We start from the raw sequence: 15,969 nt of genomic DNA on the forward strand, positions 1-15,969 counted from the left end.
TGTGCCTTTATTAGCTTCGTTTTGAGGCCCCAGTAACAGATAAGACAAAGATAAGACAATCTTGATGAAAATATACCAAATTTGACCTTAAAGCCATTCTGGGACGCTAACTAGTAATCCAAATGAATGTTGTTAAGGCAATTAGATTTAATAGAGATGAGATATGAAATGCCCAAAAAGAGTTCAATGAAATAAATGAAAATTCTCAAATGAAAAAATGAGTCATGGTATTCATTGGGCATTAAAAATAATTTTGAATTTGAGCTATCTACCGTTATTTGGCATTAACTGTTGCTAGCTACTAAAATCGTTAGCAAAAGTTTAATCGGAAAAAAAACGATTTCACTTTTTTTTAACATTTATTTATTTTTGAGACAGAGACAGAGCATGAACGGGGGAGGGGCAGAGAGAGAGGGAGACACAGAATCGGAAGCAGGCTCCAGGCTCTGAGCCATCAGCCCAGAGCCCGATGTGGGGCTCAAACCGTGAGATCATGACCTGAGCTGAAGTCGGACGCTTAACCGGCTGAGCCACCCAGGCGCCCCCGATTTCACTTTTAAAAGGGATTAGAATCATTTAATTTTAGAGAAAATATTTTTGAGAATTGCAGATGAAATACACAACAATGGGTACAAGTCCAATAAAATATTAGAGTATCAGAACAGGGAAACAATAGGGGCACCTGGATGGCTTAGTCAGTTGGGCGCCCAACTTCAGCTCAGGTCGTGATCTCTCAGTTTATGAGTTCGGGCCCCGCGTTGGTCTCTGTGCTGACAGCTTGGAGACTGGAGCCTGCTTCGGATTCTGTGTTTCCCTCTCTCTGATCCTCCCCTGGTCACACTTTGTCTCTCTCTCTCAAAAATAAATTAATATTTAAAAAATTAAAAAAAAAAGAATATAGAAACAAGAGTGTGCATGATTCTGAAGGAGAAGGTTTACTTACAAAATGATTCTAATAGTAATTTCTATGGAGGCCACTTTCTGATAAAAGTATGTCAATTAAAGAGAAATTTGAAACAATCAAGCCAGATACTGCTATTTTTTGTTTTCTCTGGAATATCTCAACATTGAAAAATATTTTGAAAGAATTTAAGAAATACCGTGAGTGGGGTGCCTGGGTGGCTCAGTCGGTTAAGCAACTGACTTAGGCTCAGGTCACGATCTCACGGTTCATGGGTTCAACCCCTGCCTCGGGCTCTGTGCTGACAGCTGGGGGGGAGCCTGGAACCTGCTTTGGATTCTGTGTCTCCCTCTCTCTGCCCCTCCCCCGCCTTGTGCTCTGTCTCTCTCTCTCTCTCTCTCTCTCTATCAAAAATAAATAAAATGTAAAAAAAAAATTTTTTTTAAAGAAAAAAAAAGAAGTACCATGAGTATCCAGATGTTCCTTTAGGAGATAATAAACATCATGATATAAATATTAATAACATATGAGGAAATTAAAATATTTTTAAATGTTTATTTTATTTATTTTGAAAGCAGGGGAGGGACAGAGAGAGAGGGAGACAGACAATCCCAAGCAGGCTCCACACTGTCAACGCAGAACCCAATGCGGAGCTTGCCCTCATGAACCATGAGATCATGACCTGAGCCAACATCAAGAGTCAGATGCTTGGGGCGCCTGGGTGGCTTGGTCGGTTAAGTGTCTGACTTCGGCTCAGGTCACAATCTCACGGTCTGTGAGTTCGAGCCCCGCGTCGGGCTCTGCACTGACAGCTCAGAGCCTAGAGCCTGTTTCAGATTCTGTGTCTCCCTCTCTCTCTGCCCCTCCCCTGTTCATGCTCTGTCTCTCTCTGTCTCAAAAATAAATAAACGTTTAAAAAAAATTTTTTTTAATAAAAAAAAAAAAGAGTCAGATGCTTAACTGACTGAGCCACCCAGGCACTCTGAAATTAAAATATTTTAATAAAAATTCTGTAACTGGGGCATCTGGGTGGCTCAGTTAAGCGTCTGACTCCAGCTTAGGTCATGATCTCATGGTTTATGGGCTCAAGCCCTGCATCAGGCTCTGTGCTGACAGCTCCCTCTCTGTGTGTGTCTCCCTCTCTGCGTCTGTGTCTCCCTCTCTGTCTGCCTCTCCCCCACCCCACTCTGTCTTTCTGTAAGTAAACATTTAAAAAACTTTTTTTTATTCTGTAATAATGACCGTTTTATATATGCAGCCCCATTGCTGCTTATTATGATATACATGGCATGTGAAATTCTCGGTTTATTTCCAAATCTAGATATTGCTTTGAGAATGTTATTGCCAATTACAGTTTTGCGGCAGACCTGCATTTCTCCCGATGGAAATAACTTTTCAAAAGCACCCAAGAACTACAGTTATATATCACAGACATTAGTAATAATTATGTTCATCATCTTTGTTTTTTGTCATCTTTTAATCACATGAAGACGATACAGACTTACACATTTTTCAGTATTATCATTTCGAAGGTACATTTATTTGCCAAAGTAGATGAGCAGAACACATTTTATCTAATAGTATGTTAGCATGATTTATAAGTTTTAAATATTTTCATTTGATACGTGGCCTCAGTTTATGTTCTTGTCTGGGGTCTCACAATGCTAGGAGCAAACCTGCTTAGGAATGTCCTAAAGGGCAGATTTCTGCAGAACATTCGTTGGGGACGAGTTGATGTGTCGACATTGGAGGTCCTAAGTACTATTTCTGAATTCTTTCCGTGTCACTCTCTTTCACTGCCAACTTCCTTTACTATTATTTTTCTCTCCATCAAACATTGCTTCCTCCACAGTCATTAGTTTTCCTGCCTGATTCACTGACTTTTCTTTCCTAATGGCCATCATTAGCCTCAAAGCCTTTTGGTCCTATGGTGAGTTCCTGGACAAATGATGCTCTTAATTCAGTGTTCTGCACCATCAGCCAAGATTCCGTGGTTGTGGCACCTTTCAGCCCCACGGGAATTGTACAAGTTGCATAGATCACCGTTTTGGTTTTGGTACCCATGGCAGACATTGCTAACTGATCACAGAATCTTGATCCTGGGTGAAGTTTCAGAATGCATTCTCTCCTACACAGTGTTCTAGGAAGCCATTAGAGTTGCACCATTTAGAGTTGACACAGTTAGTGAAACCTGTCAGCCACACCTGGTATAGAGCTGAGTCAGCTCATATGATAGGTCTCGGGCATCCAGAAGTGAATGAAATCATTTCTCCCCTTGAGAAGTTCAAGGGGGAGAATTTACAGAATTTTACCCACTTATTGGTAAGTGGCCCTTAATGATTTGGAAATCTATATACCTTCCAAGAATTACCTTCAGTTCTTGAAGTCTCTTTGAAAGCTAGAAATCCCCTTCATCCTTTAGGAATTTGTTCGAAGAAAGCAGCATTGGACATAAAAGCTCTTAAATGGAGTTGATTGCAGAATTTTTAGCCATGGCCCAAAAACCCAAGCCTCATTTTTATTTTGAAATTAACTTTATCCAAATACAGAAATTATAAAGATGTAGAAAAAAAAAAAACATGCGTACAGCGTGATTGTCATAAGGTGAACAGAGTTGTGCGAACGCTTCCCTGGATGGAGAAAAAGAACATAACCAGCGCCCAAAAATCGCCTGTGCCCCTTTCCAACAATTATTTGCATCTTTCTTCCTAAAGGTAATCGCTTGTCCCAAATTCTAACAGCAAAGATACATTCTGAATTTTTTGTAAATGAAATCACACAGTATCGATTCTTCCGTGGGTCTGGCTTCTTTTGTTCTACGCGGTAAGATTAATTCATTCCATGTTTCTGCACGTGAGAGTAGTTTCTTCATTCTTATGAAGTATTCCATTATATGACCATTCTACAGTTTATCCGTTCTAGTGCTGATGGACAACTGGACTGTTTCTAGGTTTTGACAATTTTGAAGAATGCTTCTAAGAAAATTCTTGTGCGTGACTTTTGTTGCACATATGTTCGCATTTATATATTTAGAGAAGGAGTCTTTTTTTTCTCTTAAACTTGAGTGGATCATATCTTCGACTTTAGTAAGATAAATTGTTTTCCAAATGGGTTGCACCAATTAGTACTTCTGCTGGCAGTGTTTGGAAGCTTCAGTTACTCCACATCCTTGGTAACGCTTGGTATTGTTAGTACTCTTAATTTTAGCCTTGTGGCAGGGTTGTGTTAGTTCATTCTTACTGTAATTTGCATTTCCCTGATAAGTAAGGATTTGAGAAGCTTTTCATTAGTTTCTTCGCCGTATGTCCAAAACCTTTTGGAAAGTGCCTGTTCAAGTTTTTTAACTGTCTTTCGTTTGGATCGTTGCTTTTTCTTACTGATTAACAGATCTTTTTATATTCTAGATATAAGCCGCTTGATGATTACATGTCTTGTAAATATTTTCTCACACTCTATAGTTTGTCTTTTTACTGGCTTAATGGAGTCTCAATTTCTAATTTTAGTGTACTTCAATTAATCAATTCTTTATGTTTATTCAGGGATTTGGAAGGGGGTATCCTATTTTAAAAAGTTTTGCCTTCCCCACATTCATTACTTTATTCTTCTGCTTTTCACATTTAAAACCACAATATACCTGGAATTGATTTTTGCATATATCTTAAGATAAAAGTCAATATATTTTATTGACTCAGCACTCTTTATGTAAAAGGCAGAACTTTCCCCAAAGTGTATCTTTTTCATAAGTCAAATATCCATATATATATGTGGGTTGGTTTCTCTCGTGTTTTTGTCTCATTGTTTATTTTTCTGTCTTGGTGCTATAAGTTTACTGCCTTAAACACTTTACCTTGATAAATATTCATATCTGGTAAAGTAAGTCCTCCAACTTTGTTCTTTTTTAGTGTCGTGTGGCTATTTTTGCCTCTTTGCATTTCATATGTTTTGAAATCAGCTTGTCATTTTCCACACATACACAAAAGATGTTGTTGGGATTTTAATTTGGTTTACTTGAGACCCATAGATCAGTTTGGGGAGGATCAACACATTTATAACATTGAGTCTTCCAATCTAAGAAAATAATATCTCTCTCCATTTATTTAGTCTTCTTTAATTTCTCTAAATAATATTTTATAGTTTTCTGTGTAAATCATTAGATTTATTCCACATAGTTGATGTTTTCTTCATGCTATTGCCAATGGTATCATTTCTAAAATTTCATTTTCTATTGTTTATTGATTTATTTTTTTATTTTTGAAAGAGAGAGCACACACGAGCAGAGGAGAGGGGCAGAGGGAGACAGAATCTCAACCAGGCTCCATACTCAGCACGGAGCCCGATGCGGGACTTGATCCTACAACCCTGGAATCATGACCTGAGGCGAAATCAAGAGTCAGACCCTCCACCGACTGAGCCACCCAGGTGCCCCTAAAACTTTATTTGCTAATTGTTTATTGCTGGTATACAGAAATACAGTGATGTTTTTTTCTATATTGACCTTTCATGCAGTGACATTGCTCAATTCCCTTAGTCTAATAGTATATTGATGAGATTCATTTAGACTTTCTACGTACATAATTATGTCATCTGCAAATAATACTTTTAGTTTTTGCATTGTTTTCTTTTATTAACTTTTTTAACATTTATTTATTTTGAGAGAAAGAGAGACAGAGTGTGAGTGAAGAGGGGCAGAGAGAGGGAGACACATAATCAGAAGCAGGCTCCACGCTCCGGGCTGTCAGCACAGAGCCTGACACAGGGCTCGAACTCTCAGACCGTGAGATCATGGCCTGAGCTGAAGTCAGACACTCAGCCAACTGAGACACCCAGACGCCACATATTTTTTTGCATTTTCATCTTTCCTTATTCCATAGGATAAGAATCTTGAAAAGAAGTAATAACAAATATCCTTGCCTTGCTCACAATCCTAGGGAAATTTTTCAATATTTCACTATTAAGTAGGAAGTTTGTTGTAAGTTTTTGATAGATACCCTTTATTCCCTTAAGAAGATTCATATCTATTTCTAGTTTGCTATTTAAAAAAATGCATGTTGAATTTTATCAGTTTTCCGGCATCTCTTTAAAGGATCGTGTGGGGTGCCTGGGTGTCTCAGTCAGTTAAAGGTCCAACTTCGGCTCAGGTCATGACCTCGAGGTCCATGAATTCGAGCCCCTTGTTGGGTTCTGTGCAGAGCCTGGAGCCTGCTTCAGATTCTGTCTCCCTCTCTCTCTACCCCTCCCCTGCTCAAACTTTGTCTCTCTCTCAAAAATAAATAAACATTTAAAAAAATTCTTTAAAGGATCATGCGATTTTTTTCCTTGCATGTATTAATGTTGTGAATGACATTGATTCTCAGGTGTTAAACAATCTGTATTCTGGACTAGATTCAAATTTGTCGTGATATATTATTCTTTTTGTATATACCAGGATTTGATTTGCTGATATTTTGGTTGAGATTTTTTTCATCTATAAAAGAGACTGGTATGTGTTTTTCCTCTTTTGTATTGTACTTGTCAGGTTTTAGTATTGAGATTGTGTCGGGGGGTGCCTGGCTGGCTCAGGCAGTACAACATGTGACTCTTGATCTCAAGGTTGTAAGTCTGAGCCCCACGTTGGGTGTAGATTTTACTTAAAAATAAAATATTGAAGAAGAAAAGAAGATTGTGTTGGCCTCATAAGACAAGTTGGGAAGGCTTCTCTCTTTTTCTGTTCTCTGAGTTTGTGTGAGATTGGCACTCTTTCTTCCTAAAATGTTTGGTATGATATACCAGTGAAGACATCCGGGCTTATAATTTTCTTTGGGGGAAGATTTTACTTACAGATGAAATTTCTCTCTTTGGTAGATTTAGGACTATTCACATTTCTCTTTCTTCTTGTGTCTTCCTAGGACGTTGTCAGTTTCATCTAAATTGTCAAATGTATTGGCATAAAATTGTCCACCGTGTACTTCTTCTGATTTTGATATCTGTAGAATTTGAAACAGTGTCCCCTTTTTCATTCCTCGTATTTGTTTTTTTGTGCTTTCCCTATTTCTTTTGATCAGTCTTGACAGAGGCTTATTCATTTTATTAGTCCTTTTAGAAAACCAGCCTTTGGCTATGAGGATCTCCTCTATGATTTATTTTTATAGCTTATTAATTTCTGCTCTCTGTTATTCTCTTCCTTCTCTCTTTTTTTAGGGAAGGGTACCTTTCTGTTATTTTTCTAAGTTCTTGAGATAGATGCATAAACATTGCTTTTTATCCTTTTTTCTTAATACATGGATTTAAGACTTTCTAAACAGCTTTCACTTCATCTTACAATCTTAGATACATTGTGTTTCTGGTATTATTCAATTCAAAATATATTTTTGTTTCCATTGTGAGTTCTTCCTTGACTCATAGGTTATTTAAAATTAGGCAACAAAACTATTGTCTAATTTCCAAACATTTGGGGAATTTCCTAGTTTCTTCTTTGCTGCTGATTTCTTGCTTAATTCTACTGTGGTCAGAGAATAAACCATGCCTAATTTTAATCCTTTGAAAGCTATTGGGGCTAACTCTATGAGCCAACATATGGTCGACTTTGGTAAATGTTCCATGTGTGTTTAAAAATGCTGTGATTTGGGGCGCCTGGGTGGCTCAGTCGGTCGAGCGGCCGACTTCGGCTCAGGTCACGATCTCGCGGTCCGTGAGTTCGAGCCCCGCGTCGGGCTCTGTGCTGACAGCTTGGAGCCTGGAGCCTGTTTCGGATTCTGTGTCTCCCTCTCTCTGACCCTCCCCTGCTCATGCTCTGTCTCTCTCTGTCTCAAAAATAAATAAACGTTAAAAAAATTTAAAAAAAAATGCTGTGATTCTACAGATATTTGGTGCCGTGTTACAACAAGATTATGTTTGTTACTTCTGTTATTCAAACCATCTATCTTCTTACTGATTTTTTTTTTTTTGTCTACTAGTTCTATTGGCTTCCAAGAAAACTGTGTTGAAATCTCCCACCATAATTGTGGATTTGTCTATTCTTTTAATTCTGTCAGCTTTTGGCTTTATATATTTTTGTGTTATTAGTGTTATAAATTAAGCATTTTATTTCTTTCTGGTGAGTTGCCCTTTTAATTTTATATTTTTTAAAGTAGGCTTTATGCCCCGGCCCAGAGCCCAACACGGGGCTTGAACTCACGACCCTGAGATCAAGACCTGAGCTGAGATTAAGAGTTGGATGCTTAACCAATGAGCCACCCAGGTGCCCCGACCTTTTTATTTTAATGTAATGTCTCTTTATGGCAGTATTTTTCAGTTGTGGCACCATTGGCATTTTGGGCAAAATAGTTCTTTGTTAGGGGGATGGTGTGCCATTCTATGTCTTGGAGGATATTTCAGCATCCTTGTTCTGTAGCAGCCCCACCCCAAGTAGCAGCCCCACCCCAAGCTGTGACAATCAAAACCATCTCTAGACATTGCCAAATGTCCACTGGGGGGCAAAATCGCTCCTTGTTGAGAACCACTGATCTACAGCAATGCTTTGTGCCTTAAAGTCTATTTTGTCTGATTGTTAGTAAAGACAGTTTCTATTGGTATTTGCAATAGAAAATCTTTTACGTCCAGCCTTTCAATATCCCTAGTTAAGAGGCACCTCTTGAGGTGCCCGGGTGGCTCAGTCGGTTAAGCGCCTGACTCTTGACCTCGGCTCAGGTCACAACCTCACAGTTCGTGAGTTCGAGCCCCGTGTAGGGCTCTGTGCTGTCAGCACAGAGTCTGCTTGGGATTCTCTTTCCCTCTTTTCCTGCTCCTACCCCCTTGTGCTCACTCGCTCTCTCAAAATAATAAAATAACTTTATTTAAAAAGAAAACGATTGGGGCGCCTGGGTGGCTCAGTTGGTTAGGCGTCCGGCTTCGGCTCGGGTCACGATCTCACGGTCCGTGAGTTGGAGCCCCACGTCAGGCTCTGTGCTGATAGCTCGGAGCCTGGAGCCTGCTTCGGATTCTGTGTCTCCCTCTCTCTCTGCCCCTCCCCTGCTCATGCTCTGTCTCTCTCTGTCTCAAAAATAAATTACAAAAACATTAAAAAATAAAAATAAAAAAAAGAAAAAAGAAAAAGAAAACGATGTGTCTCTCATAAGCAGCATTAGGTTGACTGTCTTTTTAATCCAGTCTGACAATCTTTTAATTGTAATTGGAGTTATTTGTCACTTTTACCTTTAATATGATCACAGATATGTTTGGGTTTAAATATGCTATATGGGGGCAGCCGTGTAGCTCAGTCAGTTGAGCATCCTCCTTTGGCTCAGGTCATGATCTTGTTGTTCATGAGTTCGAATCCCACTTCAGGCTTGCTACTGTCAGTGTGGAGCCTGCTTTGGATCCTCTGTCTCCCTCTCTCTGCACCCCCCTGCTCGTGCTCTCTCTCTCAAAAATAAATAAAACATTTAAAAATAAATATGCTATGTGATTTATTTCATATTTAGTCCATGTTCTATGTTTTTTGTTATGTCTGTGTTCTGTTATTTCCATGTTCTTTTTTTTTTCTCCCCTTTCTTACTTTCTTGGGTTCTGTACTATTTTATTATTTTCTTATTCATCCCATTAGTTGAGCATCCTTTTGTTATTTTTCTTTTAGTTGTTTAGAGGTCACAACATGTGTCTCTAACCTATGAAAATGTAATGTGCGGACGTGTACCAATTTCTGTGTCGTTCCATTAAACCCTTCTGTATGAGGACTGTAGACCTTTCTATTCCATTTACCCCAATCTCACATCGTGTGAATTTTTACTTCTCCATAAACAGGACCAAAGCAATTCATCATTTCTTAACTTTATATAGTCAATGTTTATTTAGACTTGAATATTCATGTTTTTCATTGTTCTTCATTTCTTTCTGCCTCTCCCGCCTCCATCTGGGATTATTTTCTTACTGCCTGACCGACTCCCTTTGGTCCTTCATTTAGTGAGATCTACAATTGTTGAGTTCTCTCGGTTTATACCTGCCTAACAATGATCTTTCTCTTTATTTAAAGGCCGTTGGCTTGGCGTGGGACTTCAGGTTGTGGTTCTTTTCTTTCTGTTGGTAAATCAGTCATCAGTCTTTTGGCTACACCTTCGAAGAGAATGTGTTTTTCCGCTTCTCTTTGTCTATGGGTTTCAACAATTTTACTACGATGTTCTTGGGTGAGGTTTTGTTTATCAGCATTGGCACTCAAAATACTTTTTAACCCATGGCATAATAGTTTTCATTAGTTTTAGAAAATTCTTGGCCATTGTGGCTCCAAATATTGCCTTTACCCCATTCTCTTTATTATCTCACCCTCTGGGACTCCATATTACACTTTCCAATTGTAACACACAGATAGGAAACACCTTACAAATACGAACCAACAGAAAGCTCGTGTGACTATACTATGGTATTTTCTGTTTTTCCCTTTTCTCTCTCTGGGCTTCAGTCTGCATATTTTTCCTTTTGATCTATCTTCCAGATCACTAGCTCTCTTCAGCTGTATCTAATCTACTATTACTCTCCACTTTAGTTATCTGTTGCTACGTAACAACCTACCCCAAAGTTTTGTGTCTTAAAACCACTGCTGCCATTTATTTGCACATAATTCTGCAATTTAGGCAAGGTTCAATAGGGACAGTATGTCCCTGGGCCATGTGACGTGGACTAGGCTAGCTTAATTGGGGCTTGGGGATCCACAATGACTTCGCTCACATGTCTGGCACTTCAGTGAGGGGGACCAGAAGAGTTGGGGGCTGGTTGGATCTCTCTCTCTCTCTCCATTTTTTCCATTCTCTAGGGCCTGTCTCTCTCCACGTGCTCCTCCCCTTCCATACCAGCAGGGTATCTGTAATTATTGCACGGTAGGTCGGAACGCCAACAGGGTGAAAATGGAAGGTGCTGTATGTCTTGATGCCTAGGCCTAGAACTAGCGAGGCATCGTTTCTCCCACATCCTTCAGTCCACAAAGTAGCCCGTCAGATGGTTGAACTTAGCTGCCGTACTCTCCCCAAACTCCTGCAACATCACTTCATCTGGCATGGTATTGACTCCTTCACCATCGTCCCTGTTCTCCATGGCCCCTAGACCTCAGACAGTGGTGGGCGCATAGCGCTCCCCAGCAAATGTTTTTTTTCAATAAATGAAGAAATGAATGCAAGCTGCTGATCCAGTGTTTTCTTCAGCAGCATCTGTGCTCATATTGGAACTGCACTAGCCGAAATGGTAGCCAAATCTGCAAAGTTAAGGTAAAAGTCTTTAAGGGCTTCTACATCCTGAACCCCTTCCCCTACAAAAACCTAGTAATTCATTAACATGCTCCAGTTTGCTCCTCGACCCAGAACAGGACAGTGAAGGGGTGAGAATGAGAGAAATCTCAGTGGAAACAGCCTTTGGGCTCTGAGTATCAGGGAGAATTCCCAGGACCGGAAACAATCTTCCTTTCTTTCTGCAGATAAGATCCCAGGTGGCTCATGTAGTGTCTTCAGAGACCATCACCATGCTTCTGGGATCATTATCGGGGTGCTCTCTTCTCCCCTCTTTGGTGATCTGAGTACATTTGTTGCTGTTATACCCAGCCGTGATGACTGCCCCCAACCGTTGACCCATACCCTGTCCTATCATGGCCCATGTTGACTTTATGGTTCCTTCTGCCAACCTAGAATTGCCCGATGCTCACGCCGAGGTGGGTGTTCTCTCTCTCACCACAAGTAGTACATTACAGTCCTTTCCCTGACTCTCAAGAAGGTGTCAATGTCTTACAGCCCCTTCTCTTTCAAGGACTGGCGAGACCAGTTCCTCTGGGCCCAGGTCAGAGGACATTTGAAAGGTGCCTCTAGTGGCAAAAGTAATAGAAATGAACTCTGATGCAAAGTTCAGGGAGCTCCCGGGGACAAACTGATGTGTGTGTGCGTGTGTGTGTATGTGTGTGTGTGTGAGAATACCAAATTTTCCTGACTCCCTTTCCACAAATCTTGCCACTGCACCATGTTAACAACAAAAACAAAGGTGAGACTATCGACTAATGTTGAATGAGTACTTACTATTTGCCAGGGATTGATTGTGCTAGGTGTTTTATATGTATCATCGCATACCTAATTTGGGGAGGAGGGATTGATTTTAGGCAAATGAAGCATCATAGAGTGGGTGAATGGGGGGAGGGGAGGCCATTTGAAGGAACTATTAGAATTTTGTAAAGAACCTGAGTAAAGATATGAAAGGAGAAGGTGAAAACTGGTCAGCGTAGTGGGAGGCGCAGCCAGTGAGGCGTCCGACACTTATCTAGGCTCAGATCATGATCTTACAGTTGGTGTGTCCCAGCCCCACATTGGGCTCTGCGCTGATGGTGGTGAAGCCTGCCTGGGATTCTGTCTCTCCTCCTCTCTGCCCCTCCCACGCTTATTCTCTCTCTCTCTCTGCCTCAAAATAAATAAATAAGCTTTAAAAAAATTTTAAAGAAAAGAAAACCGGACAGGGTCAGCCAAACATGTGGATGTGTGTGAGAGGGAAGAGGAGTGGCAAAAAGGCCAGAGCGCCAAGGGCAGGGCGAAGTAGGAACCCGGAGGGATTTTAGGATAATAAAATCAAAAGTGATCAAAGGAAGTTATTATAACCATTTGTGAACGGAGTTCTTTCCAAGTTTCATAAGTAAAATTAATGCGTTCTATTTTGACATAACGAAGAGACCAGCTCTTGGGGCCAAACTAAAATAAAATACATCAGACTCTTAATGGCCTTCCTGGTGTCTCTAAAGGGTTACTTATTATCTGTTAAATATTTGAATACAGCATTGTTCTGGTATCGCCACAGGAACAGTCCTTTGCATAAAAGCAGAGGAACCAGTCTGAAAGCCCTGTCTGCAGTGAAAGCCACAGGGCAGTGCATCAACCCCAGCAGCACTGTGTTGACAAGGTGGTCTGCATTCAGCCTGGACGTGGAGACGGACGGGCTCTCAGCCAGGCACATTAGGAGGTTCCTGAGGACCAGCCAGGGGATCACGGGGAATGCCCTGTGCGTCTGTTATTAAGGCTGACTTGGTTAGGGCATGGGAGGCAGAGGCACGTGACGTGTGCTGAGCGGTGAGACCAGGCTCAGACGAAACCCTGAAACCAACGCCCAGCTGGGAGACATCTCCTGGCCCCACGAGTGACGCGCCCCCCTCGGACTCTGTCTTCAACCTTTCCGTTGACTGCTTCTCCACGTTGTAAACTCCTCTGTTTCTCCAATCTTTTAAAAAGCAGCCAGTCACGACAGGACAGCTCACCCTTCCTGCGTTCTTGCTCGTCCTCCTCCATTGCCTGGAAAGAGGTGTCTACACTGGCTGCCTCCACATGCGCGCATCTCACTTGCATCTTGGGCCGCTGCTGCTCCCTGGTTTCTTCCCCTCCACCATGTCAGTGAAACAGTTCCCACCAAGGTCACCAAAGACTTCTCGGTCACCAGATTCGATGCGTCGATCTCGTTTCTTATTCCACTTGACCTTCCTGTGGGCATCTGTCTGGAAGGATCCCTCCTTTTGGACATTCTTTGATTTTTTTGGTTCCCCCAGCACTCTACTCCTCTTTCTTTTTTTTCCTGTCTGATCCTTAAAGGTCAGTGTTACCGGGCTCCATCCTTGGCCACTGCTTTTCTGATTGGATACAGTCTCCTGGGAACCTTCTTCAGGGTTTCAACCACCACTGGTATAATGGTATCATTGAAATCTCTATATTCTGTCTTGACCACCTTCTCTAAGCTGTATATTCAGCTGTTCACTAAGCATCCCTTTCCAGACGCCCCACGGAAATTTCAACACACAAAACCACTTATAATCTCATCCCCAGATTGCCCTTTCTTCATGGATTTCCTCATCTGAGTGCCAAAACTAATCATCCTGTTGCTTAACCCAGAAACCAGGGAAGGGTTTCTGACTTGGTTCTTCCTCCCTAGTTACCATCCAGTGAGTCAGCAAGCCCTGTCACAGCCCCTCTGTCTCCTGGTGACAGCACCCACCACCACAGCTAAGCTCCTGCCTCCAGACTCTTAGCCTCAAATCCACCTCCGCGCTGGCCACCAGAGTAATTCGTCTGGACCCAAACCAGGATCATGTCCCTTCTCTGCTGAAAGTCTCCCTGTGGTTTCCAACTGACAACCTTCCGTTCTCATTCCTTTCCTCTCCCCTGTTTCCACCCTATGCCCACAGGGAGGCTGGACCATAGGGGGCAGGCAGCCAACAGCCAGGGCTTTGAAGCTAGTCGGAGGGATTGAGTTTTGACATAAGATGACATAGGAACCATTCACAGGTTCATGGACGGCGCATGATGGCATGATGACAGATACACATGACAGGTGGTACAAGTGGGAGACACATTAGCAGACTGCTATGGACTGAATGTTTGTGTCCTCCCTAAATTCGTATGCGAAATCCTAATGTCAAATGTATTTGGAAGTGAAGGCTTTGGGAGGGGATGAGGTCATGGGGTGGAGGCCTCATGAATGGGATTAGTGTCCTTACAAAAGGGACCCCAGGGAGCCCCCATGCCCTCTTCCCACTCGTACCTGTAGAAGGACACAGGGTAAACACTACTGAAAACACTGTCCTCTATGAACCAGGAAGCCGGTCCTCACCAAAAAAACAGAACTGCCTTGTTCTTGGACCTCCCAGCCTCCAGAACGGTGAGAAATAAACTTTCCGTTGTTTTTAAGTCACCCCGTCTATGGTATTTTGTTATAGAAGCCTGAACCGGCTGATGCTGGCTATCATAACGGAGGCCAAAGGACCTAGACTAGTTTTGCACAGTGAGAAAACAAGACAGGTGAGCCTGTAGGAGCTATGAGGAAGGGGTCATATCTGAAAAGGAAAATCACCAGATGCAAGTGGTAAGGAAATGCATTAGGGGGTCATGTCAAGCACTAGTAACAACATAATCATCAGAAAGTCTAGAGACTTTAGAGCTCCATTATTGGAAGCCCAGCACTAGGAACAGGAGCAAGGGTTGGTATTCCACACACACACACACACACACACACACACACACACACACACACAGTTCTACAAGGCAAGTGAGGGAGGCAGATGCTGATAGAAAGAAATAGCTGCTATCAAAGGGGGGAGGGCAGGAGAGCTTAGAAGAGGGGACAGACGCACACAAGAACTGTTCTTGTGACAAAATGAAGGCCACAGAAAGTCTGTTCCACTCAGGAGCTGCGCCCGCTGACTTCCCAAAGGTGGGCTTCAGGATGCTGTAAAGAAGTAGCGGTCATCATTGGACAGATTCAACACACGTTGTCCAAAACGTTGGCAGGACTGGAAACGAGTGACCTGCCAGAGTTCAGTCCCTTCCACAAAACTGCAGGCCTGTAAGGATCCACGCAAGGAGAAGCATAAGCTTTTGTGGACTTTGGAGGCGCGCGGGTCCGCGTTCGAATCCCGACTGTGCCGCTCGGCCCAGGACGGCACCTCCCGCGACCCCGGCTCCAGAGCCTGCCCTAGGTGGGTCCCAACCCACTGTCAAGGGCAGACGTGGGGCGAGAACCGGACAAGATCGCCGACTCCGGAGCGGTGCTCTTTCCAAGCAGCCTGGTTGATGCTCGGGGCAGCGGGTCCCCTCCGCAGTCGTCCCCCAGGCCTGGAGCGCCTTTGTGCCCCACTCACCGGAGAGCATCCGCAGCAGTGGCCGCGGGGGGCGGCCGGGCGGGGGCGGGGAGGGGGGGGGGAGCGCCCCCCAGGGTGGCGCTGGCCGGCGGGGAGGGGGGCGGCCAGGTGGTGATTGGCTGGGCTGCGCCAGGCAGCTCCGGGCCCAGAACAAAAGAGAGCGGGCGGCGGGCGTCCTCCGGAGTAGGCGCTCCCGCCCGCCCCGCGCGGGCTTCGGTGCTGGGGGAGGACGCGCCCACCGCCCGCCCGCCCGCCCGCCGAGCAGCCGGGCTGGCGCGCTCGGTTTCTGGGCGAAAGCCGGCCGTGTACCTAGGAATTAACCGGCCGGCGCGGGAGGGGAGGGGAGCGGGAAGCGGGGCGGGGGGGATGCTGAGCGCGCGCGAGAACAATAATAAGATCGTGTTTGCGGTCGCTGCCCGAGGAGGAATTCGGAGGAGGCGCGAGGCCCGGCGCTCGCGCCGCGCCCGGGAGCCCG

This window comes from Panthera pardus, unplaced genomic scaffold, assembly GCF_024362965.1.
Source record: "Panthera pardus isolate Hobbes unplaced genomic scaffold, ASM2436296v1 HiC_scaffold_23, whole genome shotgun sequence".
NCBI classification, from domain to species: domain Eukaryota; kingdom Metazoa; phylum Chordata; class Mammalia; order Carnivora; family Felidae; genus Panthera; species Panthera pardus.